The 21,648-nt window shown below is 39.1% G+C and overlaps 1 protein-coding gene and 1 long non-coding RNA gene across 11 annotated transcripts in view; one reads left to right on the top strand and one right to left on the bottom strand.

Annotated features, from left to right (window-relative positions):
- The window catches only part of Pde4d (phosphodiesterase 4D), a 1,511,604-nt gene that overhangs the window by 1,056,588 nt on the left and 433,368 nt on the right, over positions 1-21,648 (top strand).
- Positions 6,919-14,939, bottom strand: LOC120101082 (uncharacterized). Its single transcript, XR_015673934.1, has 4 exons — positions 14,854-14,939; positions 14,385-14,456; positions 9,314-9,480; positions 6,919-9,207 (listed from the first exon to the last, which is right to left on the bottom strand). It is a non-coding gene; the product is annotated as an uncharacterized LOC120101082 (long non-coding RNA).

Consider the following 21,648-nt stretch of genomic DNA (forward strand, 5'->3'; position numbering starts at 1 on the left):
ATACCAGGAAGAAGACATTAATGCCTGTAATTAAAAGGGGGAGGATGGACTTATACATTACAGATGCCAGTGTGGCATTTAACCAAAACTTAAAACTTAGTTCTCACTCATTGTTCTTATGTTAAATGTTAACAGGCACACTGAAATAGCAAAAGAGAAGGATAGCATCTGTCTCAATAGCTAGTCACATTGCTAAGTAGAAATCATGGCCATTAAAACCAGCATAAAAATAAGCACTATGATGTAATAGAATAATTGTACAGAAGGTTTTGTTTTTTATTTGGGTCAGTGTAGCAGTTTGACACATAAAAATTAGAATATGAATGGTTTTCTAACAACTTGAGTATTCATTTGGAAGAGCTGAAGGAATTAGTTGTAAGATAATTATGTTCAAAGTGGTAATTGGGTAAGACGACCAACTCTAAAATACATACAGAAATTTACTAGCTTATCAATTAAAAATTAATATTCAGTTAGAAACATAACAGAGAAGTAAACTGCCTTCCAAACAACATCCAATTCTAGACATCAAAATACACCGTTCTTATACCTTTCAGTGAAAATAATTTTTCTAAAGAAGAAAAGAATAAACCTTAAAAGACACATAGTTCCATCAAGTTAATCTTTAAAAATTAATTATAGAAAATAACATAATGTGTGCATTAGCATTTTATTGTTCATCTTGACAGCGTGTTTTTAAAAATCTAAGAAAGTAAATGTGTAAGAAAGTCAAAATAAAATTAAAAATTTAACAAATAAAGGAGTTTGTAGAGCTCATCACCGAAGAATGCATTTTACAAAAAGGTCAAACAGAATAGTGGTTTAGGTGAGGAATTAAGATATGGCAAAGAAGAGCCATGTTTTACGTGTGTGCAAGCATATATGTGAGTGTATATACATGATTATTGATCTATAAACATATATTTTCAATAGCATTTCAATTAGTTCATGAAAAGTATAGTTATTCAAATGCTAGCAAACTAACAATCAATCATTATGGAAAATACTATGAACTTAGATCCTCTTACTATCATTTACTTAAAAATATATGTTAGTTAAGATTTTAATTTAAGTAAAATTGGAATCTGGAAAATGTCAAATATATTTAATTAGGATAAAACTAAAAAGATATGTAAAATATTAAAATAAAACAAAGAAATATTTATTTTGGTGTAAGAAAAGCGTGGAAAAATGTCTGGTAGATATGGGTACATTAGAAAGTAAAGAGATATTATGGGATAATGGCACATGCCTTTCATCCCAGCACTCTGAGAGGCAGAGACAGGCAGATCTCTGAGCTAAAGGCCAGCCTGGTTTGCAAAACAAAGTGAGTTCCAAGATAGCCAGGGCTACACAGAGAAATATTATCTCCGTGTATATGTATAATATCACATTATATATGCACTTGTATATGTATTACATCATATATGTACACGTATGCATATATTATATGTATATATGCATATATTTCTGCCCATCTCAAATACCATAAATGCAATGTCACAGTCAGCAAAAGACAAACTACAGAAGCTGTTTTCAATGTTGCCAAAGGAAGATTTAATTCAATGTACGAGGAGCTCTGAAAAAACATTAAGAGCGAAGGTGACTGTCCTTACAGGAAAATCAACAGAATCAATTTCTAGATGAAAGCTCAGTAGCAGGAATAAAAGCCTAACCCAGAGAAAATCCAGTTGCAGTCATCGGTCATTGTCTCCTCTAATCAAAGTGTTCAAAGTGTAAAAACATGCACAGCACGAGCCAAATGGCAGTGCAGGCTAGAGCGTCCACCCACTGCGGGGAAAGTCTAAGGAGCTTTGAATTCATCAATAACTATGGGAAAAACATAGTTTACAAACTATCAATTTCATATCTCAAAATGCAGCCCAGGGAAACAACCAAGGCTGTGTGAAAGGGTTTATCCACATTATCGTATTGGGGGGGGGAGGGTGAGGCTGTGAGGAGAATGAACCCAATATCCAGAAGAGAGGCTTAGTTTAGTAATAACATACATGCATGTGATCAGTAAGTATAATATTCATTATGGGAGATATTTATGGAATGTAAAGTGAAAATTAATAAAATGTGAGCTTAGCTGTTAAAGAAGAGAATGATGTTAAAGTGAATCATGATGGTGTATGCCTTTAATTCCATAACTCGTAAGGCTGAGGCAGGAAGATTGTTTCAAGCCTACCTGGTTTGCATAGCAAGACCTTGTTTCAGCAAACACACACACACACACACACACACACACACACACACACACACACACCCCATCTGGGAACATGGTCTCATAAGAAAATATAAGTATCTGTGCCTCAAAAATATTATAGTTAATTTCTGTATTCCTACTTAGGTTACTTCTAGAAATAGTTTCTTCCTGGGGGAAATGAAGAAATAATAATAGGTTGTTTCTAAAAGATTTTTAACAAAATGCTTCAAAATTCCCTGAGTAGTGGTGACTAATAACCTTGGGAGAATTTTAGAAATCTAACTTTGCAGTGATTAATAACTGAATAAAAGTGGGTTCAGCCCAAAGTTTACTTACAATTTGAACTACAGTATTTGTGTATTTGTGTGTGTGTGTGTGTGTGTGTGTATGTGTGTGTTCATATGTGTGTGTATGTGTGTGTTGTATTGTATGTGTGAGTATGTTAGGGATATGTGCATGTATGTGTGTGTTGTGTCTGTGTTCTCATGTGCATGTGTGTGTATGTATATGTATGTGTGTGCATTGTGTGTGTGAGTGTGTGTGTGTGTTCATGTGTGTGTGTTGTATTGTATGTGTGAGTATGTTAGGGATATGTGCATGTATGTGTGTGTTGTGTCTGTGTTCTCATGTGCATGTGTGTGTACGTATATTGTGTGTGCATTGTGTGTGTGTGTGCGCATGTGTGTGTGTGTGTGTGTGTGTGTGTGTTGATTCCTGTGTCACAAATGTCTCTTTTGATGTGGGGTGGGATGAAGTCCGTGAAAACTGAGGTAGAATTTGGTGGCTTCCCCCTTAGAACTCCCATGCTTGTCACAGGATCTTATTAATGTAGGATACATACTGTTCATACTTACTGTTTGGAACCCTACTGAAAATGCTTGGTTCTGGTAAGACTCTGTAATCACAGCTCACACTGAGAAGCTGTAAGAGCTGTGACGATTGAAATAAATCCCGTCACTAAGTAGAGCTTTGTCTGTGCTTGAAGAATTTGTAGGAAGTGCCTGTACTATCATCATCTGAAGAATGACACCCAACTCTTATTTCTGGCAGATAGTTAAATGCCTGCAGAATTATAAAACGTGGTATTTTGGGTATTTCTTATTTACAATCCAAATGTTATTCCCTTTTCCAGTTTCCTGTCCATCAGCCCCCTAACCCCTCCCACTCCCCTTCTATATAAAACGTGGTATTTTGAATAGGTTCCAGTACCTTGAGATTATGAAATGAAATACACACTTGCGCACACACACACATACACACACACACACACACACACACACACACACACACACCTACATGCACATACGCACATGGTTTTAATTTGCTGTTCAATACTCCCCATTCACAATGGTTGCTTGGAGGCCATACGCAATGGCGAAGAGTGGCTTTTTAAAAGTGATCTGCCTTGTTCTTGCTTAACCTGGCAGACGTCATGAACTTCTAAGAGGGAGCATATTTCATTTGCCTTGCACCACCAAAGGACTTGGCCAGTGGCCTCTGTTTGTTCAATGCTAGTGTTGACAGGTGCTTTTGCCTGGGGAGCTCGTGGTGTTCTACAGGTTAGTCAGCAGTTCCCACAGCAGCCTTCATGCCTGAGAGTGAAACACGGATTCATGGGAGCTCCAGCTTCCCTCGCTCTTATTTCTGTTTACCTAGTGAAATAAAACAAACATGCCAGGTTCCCTCAAAGGACTGGCAGCAAGAAGTGCTAGTTCAATGTCATTGGGAATTTACTTCTTGTGTAAATAGATAAATTCCTATGAGGGAAATTTGCCACACACCCAACCGAGAAAAGACTACCTTCTGCTGAGGACCTGAGTCACCCCCTTTCTTCAGTTCTCTGCCACTGTGTCTTGTCCTTAACAAAACCCAACCATTCTTCACTCATTTTCTGCATCACTATTCTCAATTATTTTGATTGGTTTACAAAATACATAGACGATGTATATCTTCATTGATTAAGTAATAGTTAATATCCTACTAAAAAACACATAGTTTTAAATCGAGACTATTGGTCCATTGTGTTCAACTACGAATTTCCAGTACCAAGTGAGCACGTGGGAGGTGATTGTAATGAAGCAGTCTGTTGGATGGATGAATGAAGGAAGGAAGGAAGGAAGGAAGGAAGGAAGGAAGGAAGGAACAAATGAATGAATGAAATTGCTCAGTGGTGCTCTAAGACACCATTCAAGTCTCTTTTTTACACTCAAGTTCGAAGGCAGCCAAGTGTAAATAAGCAAGACCAACTTGCAAGGTGAAGAGATTGCTATTATGTTCCTCGGTGTTAGAAACATCTACAAGATGAGAAGAAACACTAGTCAGAGGTTTTGCTCCCATCAGTTGCAAGAACAGAAACCAAGTTTAAACTGACTTCAAAAATAAAAGGAAAAAATTGCTAAACAGATGATGTTACGGAGAAGTTGGAAGTTAGTTCTTATGGTTGAAAACATGTTCCAGATCTTCTCATGAGGTGCTTAGAAGGGCTCTTCTTTCCCTCTTTTCCTCTCTCCTCCCTCTGCCTCCTGAACCTCTTCAAAGGTTCCCTTGTGGGAACAGAGAGGGAAGCATCATTCTTGCTGGTCCTTGGAAGAGCATCTGCTTCCAATTGCTAAGAGATACTTAGCAAAGACTCCAGCATCAAAGATGTTTCATTTCAGCTGCTTATCATTTTCTTCCTGTTCCCTTCCACAGACTAGCTAGAGCCAACAAAGAATGGAGTACTAATGCAAATGTAAGAGGGTGGACATCAGGACTAACTCCCCAGTAAAGTGATCATAAAATCACAGTTTGACTGGATTGGTAGGGAGACACAATTCTCACACAAATGATGTTTAGTTGTGCTGTAGTGTGTGAGAAAGGCGTGCCTGGTCTTAGCTTTTACACCAGCCCCTTTTAACTATTTGCTCACTTTAAATAACTAAATCCAATATTTACTCAGCAATATGATATATCAGGCTACATACCAAGTATAAAACTGTGCTCAGGACTTACTCCATTGACTAGCTAATTCAGTGTTGAAGGAAAAAAAAGGAAGAAAAAAAGATCAGTGGGTGACCAAATCTAAATCAGAAATTTTAAGACACAATATTCTACCATATTGCCATCTTCTCTTTCCTTCTGGTCCTTTGAGACTTGTGATCACTTTGAAATTGTTCCAGGGCTGTGAAGCGAGATTTGGACTAAAAGAGATTTCTCTAGGAACTCCTTTCCTCTCATCACCCAGTGAAACTGGGGTTGGTATTCATATCCTACCCATGTGCAATGCGATTTCTCACTTGCATGGGTTTGGGGGTAAGAGGGAGAAAGGGAACGTACTATCAATGGGCTTGTCGTATGTCAACTAGTCACAAGGTGCAGTGAGCTTGCGAAGAGTAAATATGACATAGCTCAAGTCTAGCTGGGATGTTGATGGGATGCAGGCACTTTGACTTTGTGGGTCTTTTTCTCTCCCATCAAAAATAAGATTATTGTATTGCTATAGTGATGTAAAGTTAATATAATCTGTACTAGATTCTATTCATTTCAAACACTTTTTTAAGCACTTGAAAATGTCATGGGCCCTTGGTGAAGCCTCTATGATGCTACTATAAGGCTTTCTTTTTGGTCTAAAATTTAAAAAAATCATTCTTTCTTTAATTTTGGGTTTTCATACATATATACAATGAAATATGATTATGTTTACCCCTCATTTCTCCCACACAGCTCTCCCATTTTTCCTTCAACATTTGCCTTAAACTTCATCCTTTTGGTTCTTTGTTTTCAATAAATCTACTCAGTCCAGTTAGTCCCATCCATTTGTGCATGGATGTGAGGCCATGCACTGGAAACCTACCAGTGGCTACATCTTCCGTAAAGCTGATTCTCTCTCCCAGTCTCTATTCTGGGGCCTGGAGATCATCTCCCTCGTGGTGAGTGTGCCGGTTTGTTTTTTCAGACGAACTTGATTAAAATCTGGTCACTCTGAGTGGGTATTTGGTACATGGTTCAATCCTCTGCTCTCTGTCTGCTGTTCATCCTTCTGGTTTGAATGTGTTCTTCCTGCTAACATTAGTTGCTACAGGTAAGCACTCCAAGCACTCCACTGCTGTAGCACATCTTTACCAACAACCCCTGAGGCTCCTGCCTGCACGCTCCCCACAGAGCATTTCCTTTTCTCCATGAGTTTTTATTCCTGAATGACTAATGTCACGAACCGTGACACCAGACACAATTGCATTTACACTGTAAATTTGTACAATGTGGAAAAGCTAGAAATATTTATGCAGAGAGCACTTAGAATTCACTTGAAATAATTTGTCAAACTGTTGGCCCACTTCTCCCGCAATGCAGGTGAAAGTCAATCTACTACATAGGAACGTAAATGCTCATTCGCGATCAGGCACCTGCCTTTCACACTGCCTTGCATCTGAAGACAGTTATCTGTTATCTGTTTAGGAAACAGAGCCAATGAGAATTCAGAAATTTCATAAATACTTATTTTCTGAAAAAGTCCTGGTTGAGAACTGTCTAAGATCAGCCAGACAATGAATTTCACACCCATCCTTCCAAGCATCACTAGTAAACTGCAACTTAAAAAAAATGGGGGACCTATCCAAGCAAAGATTTCTGGGTTGAAAATCAGCCCCGCCGTTTTCTGGCTTCACAGTACCCATGTGCTCCTCATACTGCTGACAAAAGTGGAAAAAGTGAGATTCTTACCATTAAGCTGCAGCGTGGGGTGGGTTCAAGAGCACTGTCTTAACAGCTGAAGGCACTGTGGCAGAAATGAGTCTGAACGCTGAGACACTGAAACAAGATCAAATTGGGGGGCTTAACTAGTGACTTTTACTTCACGGGGTTAACCAGTCCCGGTTGCTTTCTCTCTCCACTTCTGAATTTCATTTGCTTTGTGGGAGAGTGGATATCAGTCCAAGAAGATTGCCGGGTTTGAATGTATAAATTGGTTCTAGCATAGAACCCAGGATGGACTGATTACATGTATTTCGACACCGTCACGTTTCTCGTTTGTTTTCTGAAAACAAAACAAAGAGAAATGAAGAACAATGCCATCAGCTTTTCAAATGATCTCTACATGAAAGAGAGAACACTGTCTCTAAATATGCCAGAGGTTCAATGGGAGAATATATATGAATTAGCCCAGGAATGGAACCAGCGTCTCCTTTCACTCCATAACACAAAATATTCCAAACAAGACAAACAATATGCTGCTATATAATATGAATGGTCAAATCTTTATGTTTCCATCTTCACATGTATGTGACAGAGGGAGTTCTTACAAAGAAAAATAAATTTGTATTTACTGGGTCAATTTGTAAAAACAAGTAAGCTAACACTGGGGGAAGGTATGGTCTCATATGGAGGGACTGTCTCTATGTTCTGCCTATGAATTACTGCCCTGGGTGGGGGTTGCACTTCAGGTATGTACTACACTCCTCATGATATCTAAAGATGTGTGCATTAGCTTCCTAGCAGCTACTTCACCCTCAGCACTTCCTACACAGAGGACTTGCAATTAGTAGCCCCTACTGACCAACCACAGATCAACTGAGGTGTCCTATGATTGTAAGGATCTCTCTCCATTGCTCTGAATGTCACTAATAGAGATGGAATTCCTTGCTTTGCCTTTTCTCGTCTGTGTTACCAGCAACAAAGACTCCTTCTTGTCAGTAAGATGCTGACTTTAATGACTGAGTCCTAGGAACATGGCCAGAAAGTCTTCCTCTGCAATGGACAGAAGGACAGCAGGACAGGAGGAGGACACCAGACTTTGTCAGTGCCTTTCTTTGTCTCAGCAACAGACCAAGACAGCTTTGCCTAAATCAAAGCCACCTTGGCCTTTGGCATTCCTGTAACTCGTGCTCTCTGGCATGGGAAGGACTAGCGTCAATGGGGTAATTTAATCCTTGAGAGCCTTTGATGAATGAGTAAAGCCAGGAGTTTGGTGCCAGCTCTACATTCCGCGTGCCTAGTTTCCTCTGGTGCAAAAGCCCGGAGACGATGGATGGTCTGTTTCCACATATCACCTCCTGTCACTGCTGAGGGATTTATGGTCTGCTCACCTCAGTTGTAAGGAGGGTGTGGAGGTTTTTGATGCCCCAGGTCTAAAGATATTTAGCACTGTGTTTGTTTTTCCGGGACTACAGTTTGAAAACTCAGGGAGCAAATAGACAGCAAAGAATTTACACAACAAGCTCCTAATGTCCCCCCACTTAGTGACTATCTTTCTTATCTGCCTGTTCTAGGCACACTTATCCACACAACTTTCAGTTTCATGGCCTTCATTGACTTGTTACTGTCTAGTAGATTTTTCTCTTTAAAAGAAGACACAAGAAGAAGGCTCTGAGCAGGGTAAGGGAGACAATGGAGGGAGGGGGAAAGGTATGAAAATAAGAAGTAACATCATATACATGTATGAAACTATCAATCAATAAGAAAAGAAAAGTACCAAAGATGACGTAGTTACGTGAAATGAAAGAGGGTGTTTGTGTGTAAAGTTTGCCTGACCTGGAAGTTCAGAAAGTTCCCATAATGAAAAGGTCTGGCTTGTGGGTGGGCACCCTTCCATCCAGACAGGCAGGAATGTGGTGAGGCGGCCAGGAGACACATGGGCTGTGGTCACCAATACAGGCGCTTAGCTAGAGAACCCTACCTGGGTTTGCTCACCTTTTCTGAATGAAGATCAGGCACTTGATGTTAGGCCTCTCCAAGATTCTTTTGTGTCCTTACAGTTTTCTTTTCTTTTCTTTTTACTTTTTCTTTTCTATCCTACACACACACACACACACACACACACACACACACACACACACACACACACACAAAACCTGCACATGGAATCCCTTTGGCCATGAGAGTTGAATGTGAACATAGATTTTATTATTGGTGGGGACAGTCACCATGCCCTTACTTTACTCCTCACAATCTCTCTTCTAAAAATTTGTTCTTTCAAATAAGCATTGGAGCCTAAAGGAATCCACTGGGACATTTGAACAATTAACCTGGACTGGGTGTCTTCAAAGTGCTTGCTGAAATACAGTCATAGAACTCAGCCTAACCCACTGTACCTCGCCTTCCTCTGCTTTTGGGCACATTGATTCTTGTTACCATGCCAACACCTGGGAGCACCGGGATTTATATCTCTGTTAGTGACGAAATACCCGGCTGGCACGAACCCAAATTTTGCAGCTGGCTATTAATTGAAGAAAACTGTTTTCTCAGTCCTCAGTCAAACACGATCTGATTCAGCAGATCCTTCTTGCTTCCATTCTTTCCTTTATAAAAAAAAAAGAACCATGAATACTTGACTTTGCACAGGGTGGCTCAGAAATGAGCCAAGAGCATACAGACTGGTGGTGGTAATGCTTTCTGAGGTGTTCTTGCCAATTAAATTTTATTTCTAGAAGAGTTTGGACAGAACATTTAGGGGGCTGTCATATTGTCCAGTAAAAGGACATACTGTCGCCTCAATTTGGTCTTATGTACTACACAATTTGTTCCCAAAGTAATTTCAACAAAATTTCAAATTCTGTCATCAGAAGGGAAGGTACTGCTCTCATGAGCTGATTATATCCTTAACATATACATTCCGACTGTGGTTTATGCTAAATACATCATCAAATGGCATTTATAATGGCATAGATACTCTATGAATCCATATAATAATAATAATAATAATAATAATAATAAATGTAACATATACATATATACATGTAATATATGGTATGTGGCATGCCAACAGTTTTGATGGGTGAATTTTACTATTAAATAAGAAGCTACTGTTCATGAAATGATTCAGAATGGTAAATATTATAGAACTTTTACCTAAAATGAAATTCCCTGTGGAAATGAGGCAGTGGAATTCTTTTGGAAGTACTAAAAATTAGTACATCTACTTGATCTTAATTGAGTAGAACAATTCTCTAGTTATACTATTCCAGGAAAATATGCTGCTATACTAAGGGCCTCTCTGTGCTTCCTCTACATCGATTCCTGTACTCAACATTCACTCTGCTTTCTGGATGCTGAAGTGCTAGTCATTATTATTCATTGAATCCTGAAAATGAACTCAAGATGGCAAAATTGTGCTATGTCAGGGTTTAGAGACTCTGTTGGGGGTTCAGTGGGACCTGACCAATAGGGAAAGAAATTGTAAAAAAACAGAAAGTGGCAAAAATAAAATAAAATAAAATAAAATAAAATAAAAAAGCATTAGGTTATAGCAGAAGAGACCCAGGAGAACCGGTTTATCCCAGTTCATCCCTGAATACAAGACTTGTGAAATGGTATCAAAGGTCCTGAGATAGTCCAACTTGGGTGACAGAAGATACAACGCTACCCCAGGCAAGAAAACATTATAAGCGAGGGTGGAGGTTGGGGGTGGAAAAAGTAGAATATGGCATTCCTCCAAATGTGGATCTCACTACTGTGAACTACTTGTGCCTGAGGCTCTTACAATGGCCACCTCCCTAGGAGGGCCCTTGCATGCATGCGGGCAGGCTGAGCTGCACTGTATCAGTTCAGCTGAGGAAGATGTGAAGCTGAGTCTGTGGGTACCTGTGCAAAACAGCTCCTCGAATTTCAATAAACCATTGATATCAAATAGCAATTGCTCTTATCCTATCCCCTCGCTTCAAAAACGCTGAGAAAATAATTGAAGCCAAAGTCTATTCGTATATAAAGGAGAGAGTAGACAGTCTCTGATGGGGAAGGGGCTCTTTCTCATATAAAATCTAAAGTCTTGTCCTTAGGTTTATTGTCAAAGCATGAAACCAGGGATACATCTGGAAAGATAACTGGAAGTGTTCCTCAGAGCCCCATGTGTTTTTGTCTGGCCCAGTTGTCTCTTAGTTGAGGTTAGAGCCTTTATATTTTTGCACTCTAATTAATTCCTTTCATCTGTAGCAATAGTTTTTGATATTATTTAATTTATAAACTTTGGTATCATGTTACATTCCAATTTTTCTTGTGTTTTTCTTAATTTTTATTTTGTTTTATTTTATTTTTGGTCTCTGTGTGTGTGTGTGTGTGTGTGTGTGTGTGTGTGTGTGTGTGTGTGTCTGTTTTTCCTGAAACCAAAACAAAAAAAAAGTTTGGCAACAAATATTACACAAATTAAGCATTTTCCATTTTCTTAGAACTGTTTTTATTTTTGTATTTTTTTTCAAGACAGGGTTTCTTTGTGTAACCTTGGCTGTCATGGAACTCACTCTGTAAGACAACCTTGGTTTTGAATTCACATAGATCTGAGATCAAAGGCATGCACCACCACCACCACCTGGCATCCAAAATTATAGGAATAAAATAGTAATCAATATAGGCTTGCATAAAAAAGACAAAAATAAATAAAAAACAAAAAAACAAAGGAAGAAAAAACAACTCGAGCTTGAAGTTTGCAAAAACCATTACTAGGGATATTCCTCTCTTTTTTAAAAACATGGAAAGAGCCTTTGCTCTACTCTGCTAATACCATGAGTGATGAGCATTCATGTTGCCTATTAATAAGACTGGCATACGTCTATCGGGTTTAAGCTCTCTCATCTCAAGGTCCCCTTGTGGCTACATTTTCACTGTTTGAAGCACTCTAATGTAATGTTGTAATGGTGAGAATCACCGAAATCCTCTAGACTGAGAGATCAAAACCACCGCCTTGTAAAAGAGACTTAAGGCTGGTGCTGCAAAGTATCCCAGGATGCCTTGAGACTGTTGCTCTAAGTTAAAGCAAAGAAGAAGAATGCTGTGAAAGAACTAAAAATCTTCTCCTTGCTTCTGTAGCTACGAGAATTCAGAAATGAGCAGTGGAGTAGAGGAGGAAGTAGAACTTAAAATGAGCTTATGTGTGGGCCCTCATTGTCTTCGGACTCACAAAGGGTTGCACCACCACCCTATTAGACAATGCTCTCACATCTCCTTCCAGTTTAATTGCCTGTTTGACTTCTGAACAAAGAAATCACCATCCAGGCAAAAGTACCTTTGCTGTGGAAGGTCAAACCCCTTAGGAAAGGTTTTTATCCTGTTTTGGTTTTGTTTTTTGTTTCTATGTCTTTAAAAAAGCACTTACAAAAATAAGATTTTCCATTTGTATTCTGTTTTATTAATTTTAAGGAAATGATGAATCCTTATATATGTAAAGTTTTAGCACCAAAAACTTTTAGAGATTTAGACAGCAGTTCTAATTCAGATTAGATAATGGTAGTCGAATATTGATAACAAAAGAAAGAAGGAAGAGAGACAAGAAGGCAAAGCATCATTATGAAACTACACAGATACCCAATCAGCTCATATGCCAGAAGCTGTGTATATAAGTTACATCTCTAGATGAGCAGCAAGAATATCACATGGGACCTAGTTAAAAATACAAACTCTCTGGTCCCATTGTAGGCCAAAGGGGCAGGAAAATACACAGCTGGGCCCAGAAATTCTCATTTACCAAAGACCTGAGAAGACTCTGGTATAGCTTATAGCATGAGAGCCACTGGCTCCAGTGACATAGAATAAATAGTTCTATTTATTTCCGTAGGATGGATTTGATGCTGGCCGCAAATGTAAGGAAGACTGTAGTATCCACACTATAAGTACAGATGTGTATTAGCAGCACTGTTTCAGTGGAAACTCAAGTTAGTCTCTTTCACCTGTTTTAAAATTTCTCATTGTATTAAGCAGCAAGCAGAGAAGTGCAGTGAGCTATTTATATAATTATGTAGACATAATGAAGTTTGTTCTGGCAAAAAGAAGCCTACCTCATGGAAAAACCTTCAGTAATATTCTGTCTAGACCAAATATTCATTTTAGGGGCTAGACACACAAAAGAAAATTACCTTCTTCATCAAGCACAAGGGAAATGATGTTTTAATTCTGCAGAGAAGTAATTTTGTTTTCTTGGAGAAATGGGCAGACTGATATTAATAATTGAATTTACGTCTCAAGTATAATGATGGCTGCTCTGGTTCTTGCTGAGGTTGGAAGAAGTAGAGGGGGGAAAATGAAGTTGAGAGGGCTGAGGAAATGGTTTGCCTGACCAAGCACTCACACACAAGCATGAAGACCTGGGTTCAGATCTGAGCACACACATAAAAGCCGTGTGCTACAGCGTATATCTGTATTCCCCAGGAAGAAGGAGCAAGATTAGGAACACTAAAGCTCTTTGGCCAGCATTCTCGCCCAAACAATGTGAGATGCACATTCAGCATCGGCGTGCAATTACAACAGGGTATGTGATCACTTTCCACATGAAGGAGAAGAATGATGTGATGCAGGCAGTGCCAATTCTAGACTCCAACAAATTAGGCCAGGGTAGGTATTAGGAGGGAGGAGACACTGCAGCTACCCTGATAAAAAACAAGTCAACTAGACCAGGGCAGAAGAGTCAGGGTCAAAGGCATATGCAGAGTTCTAAAGTGGACTTGTCCCCCAGCACATGACTTCCACCTGGTGGATTCTGGGGTAGGGAGGAAGTGGCTCAGAGTCTGGAGAACTACAGTAGATAAGGCTGAGCAGAAGCAGGGACTTTGTTCCAACACAGGGGAACTTTGTGGTTTAGGAATTATTTGCAGAAAAAAAAAAGGATGGCGTGATGGCATTCTGTGCTGGAATAAAGGCCAACAGGGACATTGACCCAGTAATTCAGCCATTTGGGCATAGCCTGACCCAGCTCAGGACACTGAAAACAAAAAGGTTTAGAAATGTTATTCTGTGCGTCTTTAGACCTGGCAATTCACTGGATTTGAAGGCTGTGGAGGGAAAACTACATTTCTTTCATTCAGGGTAGCTGGATGGATGGAAGGCTTGTACTAGGGTAGGGGAGTCAAGAAAGCAGGTTTTAGGAAGAGTTCGTCTATTGCGTTCTGCTGAGCAGTTTCTGAGACCCTGTAACTTATTAATTGGAGAGGCTTCTAGAGCAGGAAGAAAGGAACACAGGCCTGGAACTCAAATAATGTCACATTCCTGTCTGCATTGTCCTCTAACCACAAAAATAAACCCCAACACTTCGATGCAGAGGCTAAGACCAAAGGCCATTCTTTATGTCCCCAGTGACCCCACAACCACCACAGTGATATGGGCACTACTCCAGATGCCAGTTTTAAATGCTGCACGCATGGAAGAACTGCACAATTCTGAAACAAATAAAAAGGAAAGACAGCTAGAAAGCAATTTGGTTTGTTCAATAAAATCTACTTACCAAAAAGTCAGGTCTGTTGTCTGTCACTTGGTTTATTGTACTTCAACAACGGAGGATGCCAGAGAACTTGGGCTATAAGAGAACACCTCATTTTCGTTAGGGTTAATTTCTTGTAATAAAACATGAATTTGCTGTAGACCTTCGGTTTGGTAAAAGTAATAATAAAAATAAATGAACGCTAGGATAGCCAGTGTGAAGTAGGTACTCCCATGTTGAGAAAGACAACACAGCTCTCCATATTGATGATGTCCACTGCATTTGAACTAGAGGACTTTAATAGAATGAGATTCTTTTTTGTCATATCAAGGAAGTACTTAAGATGTCACGTGCTTTTTGAATAAAACAGGTACAAACGTTAAATCTTCACAAGAAGCTAAATGCTTCTTCTCTGTGGATATCTGATATCCTGTATATGTATGTATTCAGTACTATATCCAGTGTAGGTGTTTTCTTCTCAGATTTGAATTACCTTAAAATGAATCCACTTTGAGCACTTTCAATGTTTCTTCCTTTTTTCTTTATGCCTTCTAGTGTATTTTTTGTTTCTCTATAGTCCTATAAAATTTTAAAATAATTATATAAGTGTGTGGGGAAAATAGTCCAGCCCTGTATTTCAGACATTTTGATGATTTCAGAGCAGTCTAGTTACACATCTGTCAGCATTTCCACTTGCTAAGTTTCAATTGCCAGAGAGCTTCACAAAACTCAACCTAAACAATGTGATACTGTCTTAGGACACCAACTTGACAGATGTGTTCATTGTCTGCAGGCATGTGTAGAATCTTCACTGAGTATAAGGCACTGGAAGATACCATGTACTTAGCAATTACAGGACTTTCAGGACCTGCCATTTATAAGCATAAAGAAAAACTAAACCTCCTCCAAATGTTATTTTGTATTTATAGCCCTTCTATCTATCTATCTATCTATCTATCTATCTATCTATCTATCTATCTATCTATCTATCTATCTATCTATCTATCCATCCATCCATCCATCCATCCATCCATCCATCCATCCATCTATCTATCTATCTATCTATCTATCTATCTATCTATCTATCTATCTATCTATCATCTATAGATAGATATATAGATATAAAATAAAGAAAACAATTAAGTATAGTCTGATATAGATAGTGTTTATGAAGGACAGCTTTAGGGTCTTAGGGTCTACATGTTGATGTAGGTTATACATGTGAATGTAGATAAATTAAACTGTGCTGTCATGTTTTCTTCAATGATTTGTATTAAGTGTTTACTCCCTTCGGGAAACATTGGAAATTCTTGTACTAATAATAGGATTCATGTGCTTTCATAATATCACCTCATGTGGTTTTACACTATGACCATGAGGTCAATACAGTAGCGTGACCGTAGATACACAAATAGGCTGAATGAAACATGAATATAAAATTGAAAAAGCTTCACGTGTTTTTAAGCAGTAGTTCTTATCTACTTTAGATTACCTGAGGAACTTTTAAAAAATTTGATACCCAGGTCAGATACCTGATTCAATGACACTAAAATTTCTGGGAGGTAATGCCAAAATCCTCGTGAGGAGGCCGTGTTCTGTTTTCACAGTTTAAATGTCTAGTTTTCAGGATAAACTGCTCACGAGGATTTTGGCATTACCTCCCTAACTATTGACTCACTTTTATTTGTCGTTTTTATAAGCAAACGTGTTTTTCATCCACAACATCCATCCTGTTTGGAGCTTCGCTTTCATTTGCTAATTACATAACCAGCTTGAGGGGATAAGCACACCTCGTGGAGCTCTTTTAGTCTGTCCCAGGTATACCTTTCTGACAAGTCCCCATGTCATACAGGGCTGCTTGATGATTTCTACTCCGTGAAGAATCTCTCTATTAGTCATTATGTCCACTGAGTCTTCACTACGGTGCATATGCATGTCGACTGACAACAAATAGTTTGCTACTCTCCAAACATCTTGATGTTTCCAAAGAGCCATATATAGACGTAGACTCAGAGAAGCAAACCACATCTATATAAAGATCATCTTGTTGTTTGGTCTAGTTTTAGTGTATTTAATTGCATCAATCTTGGAGGAAAAGAAAGATTTTCTAAACTTGGCCTCACAGATTTTTTTTAAGACAATGGAACATTTCATCCTAAATCTTTGGGTTTTACATTTGTCATATTATTATAAGCATATGAGCTTCAGGCAACCACGGATGTTTTAAGAGATTTTAATAAAGTTGAAAACTGCTGTCAATAAAAGTAGAAGGGCTCATTCTTATACAAATATTCTTTTAAAAAAATGAAATAATGAGGGTCCCATGTGCTATGTATAGAAACAATATTCCTACACGTATTTTAGGCATGCTATTGTGTTTCTTTAACTATCGGCTGTTGACTTGTATTAATATGGACTATACCAGACACATGTCATGCAATACTTATATGCTGAGGAAGGTTATGTCTGACTTCACATCCTTGTATTATTTCCCAACAATGTTCAATGATCTGAGGCTTAAAGTAATGGCCTGGAGGTAGTAACAAATTTAACCCGGCTAAAGAGCATGGTTAATTTGGCAGACTCCCAATAACTTTCCTTTATCTGCCCATCTCCTTCAGGATCTATAGCACTCAATCAGTCTGGGGCTAACACTCTTAGGATAGTGGATCTAGCACAAGATACAGGGGAGATTGCTCAGTGGGTAAGGCCACTTTTTCTGTGAGCCTAAGGTCCTGGTTTGAACATGTCCGTAGTAGCCAAAATGGAGAACATAGGCAGATTATCAAGAGCTCCCTAGCTAACCATTAAAGCCAAAACGGTGAGCTTCTGATTCAGTGAGAGACTATTTCAGTGAGGCCGAGGTAAATAGATGCTTACGGCTTGCTCAGAACTTCACCCACGGGTGTGTACCTCCACACTCATATGAATGCAACACACATGCACACACATGCACGAAAACAGCCAACATCTTCATTAGCAAAAGGAGTTAGGTTTTCTAAGGTTTAAGGCATGAAACTGTAAGTACAATTGCAGATATTTTGAAGTCGAGGAATCCTAAACTTTAGGGATGCTAAAAGTCCAACTTAAAAACATAAAGAATGCGTTGGCTCTTATACCACTCTACCCCTTCTTCTGTAAAATTCCCTGACCTTTAAGTGCAGGATTTGTGATGTAGAGAGATTAGCTGAAGCGAGGTGCCAGGATCATTTTTTTCTATGCACTTTATCAGTTGCAAATTTCTATAATTGTCTCTGTTGTAGAAAGAAGAGTCTTTGTTGAGTAGAGAGAGTCACACTGTCTTGTAGGAACGAGGATAAATATTTATAAAGCAGTTCAGGATTATGCTGGTTTAGTGAAGTGGCAGTTGTAGGATTTTCTCCAGGATATATGACCTCTCTAGCCCTTGGCTCAGTTTCTAATGGCGGACACAATTTCTTTATTGTTCAGTGACTCGTAAGCTCAATTAGAAAGCTGTTGGTTACTACCAAGTTATGAGTGCCACCGTTGCACTCTTAGGATTATCATGCTTGCTTGCCATTGTTTTAACTCACAGGAGTCATGACTAGTGGTTATTTTCCTCCTTTGGAAGCTTTCAGAGTTCTCAGGGGAAAGGTTTTCAGGTCAGGACCAGCTCAGATCCTACAGTTCCTATGTCTGAAGCTCCTAGTTTCCTCGGCACTACTGTTTTAACCTTCATTCTCAGTGAGATAACTAGGGCAACAACAATAGCCTATAATATTCTGGTAGCCTTCTGGACACCCTGACTCATGAGTCAGAAACTCATCAGTAGCATTTGTATCCTGGTATTGAGGGTTTTGTTCACAGTATATGGCTCATGAGGGAAGCATTGCTAGCCCAATGTATACAATTTCATTTCAACCATATATTTGTATGTATTCATATATAATTTTTAATAAATAATAATACAGTTCCTTAGGACTTTTTCAGACATCTTTGCTTTTATTTAACCTTCCTTATTCGCTCGGCTCTGTGTTGACCTCTCACTTTGTTTCTGCAATCTCTCTGCTTTCTAGTTTTCCTGGTTCCCCTCCAAATCACTTGCAGTCTTTGATTTCCCTCTCTGTTGTTCCTTCCTGTCCCATGCTACCATTTTATTTCCCTGGCTTCTACAGTTATTCCATGTTCTCTCCTTACCTCTGAGGATTTGGAGTTTGGAGCCGCAGATGAGAGCGAACACACAATATGATCCTGGCACCTAGCTTCAGCTAATCCCTCTACAACACAAATCCTGCACTTAAAGGTCAGGGAATTTTACAGAAGAAGGGGTAGAGTGGGATTGAGTTAACTTAAGCTCATTCTAGTTCCATCCATTTAATCTGCAAACTCCATGGTTTCAGTTTCCTTTATAGCTGAATAGTATTTCATAGGGTATGTGTAGCACACTATCAGTATCCATTCACCAGATGAAGGACATTTTGGTTGAATCTGTCTCCTAGCGAATGTGAATAGAGCAGCAGTAAACATGGATGAGCAAGTGTCTGTAGAGTTCGATGGAGTCGTTGGGCATAGCTCATGGAGTGGCACCGATGGGTAACATGGGCACATCAGTGGCAGGTCACCCAGTGATGTTGCATGATCCATCTTTTAGTATTATCTTTAAAGGACATTAATCATACCAGAATACCAAGCTAGCCTTCAGTGTGATGATTTAGGGAACAGACTTGAAATTTAAACAGATGCCATTTTTAATTTCTTACTAAGTAAGCAAAAACCCTTGTCTGAACAGCATCGTCCATCTTTTCATAGCTACTGAAGAAGACAGGAAACAATGTGATGTTATTTACTCATACCATATTTAGAGAGAGAGAGAGAGAGAGAGAGAGAGAGAGAACTTTCCTTTAGAAGTTGTTCTAAATCAAGCAAGTTGAAAACATTCAGATGGGTGGTTTTGGACCACTGATCTAGCAGCACGGTCATTCAGTGTCTTAGAGCACGGGAAGTATCCCTGATTCTGCACCGTTGCCGTCATAAATTAAGTGCTGAGAGGAGGAGGCTTGCAATTATTTTATCGTCAGAGATGGACTCGTCTATGCCAAATCACCAAAACCAAAAGCAGGCAGTTACTACAGCCCAATAGTCCCAATTAATGCTGGTGGCATTGATCCTGCAAGAATGTGATGGAAGGCAAGTCAATGTGTGTTCTACAAGCATCATCTGACATACTTGCAAGGCATAAACAAAAACAAACTTAACAACGAAGTAACTGCCCATTGAGCAGGTTTTTTCCTAAATTTCAGTATATATTTTAATTTTCAAAAGAATGGGAATTCAAAGTCTGTGATCTATGTCAATAAAAAGTTAATGCATAAAACAAAAAATACCCAAGTAATTATTATTATAATAACATTCCACAGCAAAGGATTGTGGGTAGTAAGCCCTCTGTTCCCAGTCAAAATGTGATCCATGAAACAGTAGTTCCCTGGACCCTTCATCCCTGGGAGTTTCACATAAATACAGATTCTTGGACCCTGACCTACACCTCCTGGGACAAAAATTGCATTTTAACAAGCTCCCTGGTGATTCCTTCCACATCCATTGTAAGAAATACCAAGCCGAGGCAATACCTAAGAGGCTCATTATGAATTTTTCCATCAAGTGTATTAGATCCTAATAGCACCATGTGAATCCACATTATTCTTAATAGACTGCTCTAGCATATGCTTTGAAAAGCTGTTTTCATCAAGGGAGCTTAGTGGGTTTTGTTTCAATAGCTAGCCTTGGAATGTAGGCATCTACTATATTCAGAGACTTTTTCAAACCTTTAAGTCATACACTGCTTATATTTCAAAAGCATAAATTAGCCAAGCCTACTTTGAAAAGTGTGATGCTTTGAGTCGGCAGTCAGGTACAAGCGCGATCAGGTGAAAGAAATGTTGGGAATACAGAAACGAGTATGAGCTTGAATCAGAACGCCCAGACAGGAAGGAAACACTATTGCCTTTCTATTGGATGCTATTACAAGCTACACCATGACCCTTTAAAACCAATGTCCACTCATTTCAGGCAGACTCATCTCTTTCTCATCTATAGCCAGCTCTGTCTTACTGTGTTAACTTTGCTTCTAGAAAAGCAGCTTCTCTTTCCATGATGCTCTATTAGGGTATCAATGTTCTCTTGAATCTAGGAATCTAGGTGCACAAGACACCTGAAATTTCTCTGTCCCTTGGCACTATGAAGTTTATCCTGAATGTTTTCTGTTCTTTAAGCTAACTACTCGTAACCTAATAATTGCCTTATCCTGCCCTACTGGTTCTATGTTACCTTCCCTCCTTTCTTCCTCTTTTTTTCATCTGTCTTTTATTTTTTCTTTTTTTCCTTGTCCTAGGATGGAACTCATGACTTTAGGGCCCCGGAGCAAGTAATCTACTGTGGAGAAAATAATCCCTCATTCTTGCCTGAAGTTTTGACCCAAAGATGAGCAAATGACCAAAATTCCAAGTGGGATCCAACTGGTGCAGGCTGTCAGAGTCTCTTCCCACTCTATCCAGGACACTGTCCGTCAGTGTTTGTGATTTTACATCCCTTGGCTTCTTTTGTCTCCGTGGACAGTTGTCACATCATGACTTAACTAGCCAGTATCTAATTAGGTATTTTTCTTCTTACCTAAGGGCAAATTTTCTAACACAACTACATGTAAGTCCACCTCAGTAGATCAGGGCCATTATGTTCCTTTTATATCCTCATTCCGGTACTCACTATCTAGCTAGCTAGCTGTCTTTGCTACCCAGAAGTCATTTTGTGTTTAACCAAGCTATACTCTTTCCCAATAAGACTTGCTGGTGTCACTTTAGTCTTTTTATCATATCGTGAGCTTTGCCACGGGGTCTCTATTGATTTTTATTTACTTTTGTCATTATTACTTACACAAGGTCTTGCTGTGTAGCTCAGATGACCATTAATTCACTAAGCAGCCCAAGGTGATGTTGGGCTCCTTGGAGCCCCCATTGCTCCAGCTCTGACAAGGACCACTCGCACGTGCTACCGTGTCTGGATCCATGGCTGAAGTACAAGATGTGCATTTGTGTTTTTCCACCTGTGTATATATCTTTGTGTGTCACTTAGCCACAAGACCTTCGGATTAGCTTGTCGTGCTGTCAAGGGTATTCTGGGCCTTTAAGTATACAGCTCAGGATGGCTGACTTCTGACAACTTCAAAAGGAGAAGTTAAGGCATATTATATCTTATTTAACACAAAGGTGCTTAACTAATGCCTTTTAGTTAATGTAGCATCATTTGTTAGCAAAGTAGAGATTAAAATGAAAGC

Source organism: Rattus norvegicus, chromosome 2 (genome assembly GCF_021556685.1).
Source record: "Rattus norvegicus strain SHRSP/BbbUtx chromosome 2, alternate assembly SHRSP_T2T, whole genome shotgun sequence".
Classification (NCBI taxonomy): domain Eukaryota; kingdom Metazoa; phylum Chordata; class Mammalia; order Rodentia; family Muridae; genus Rattus; species Rattus norvegicus.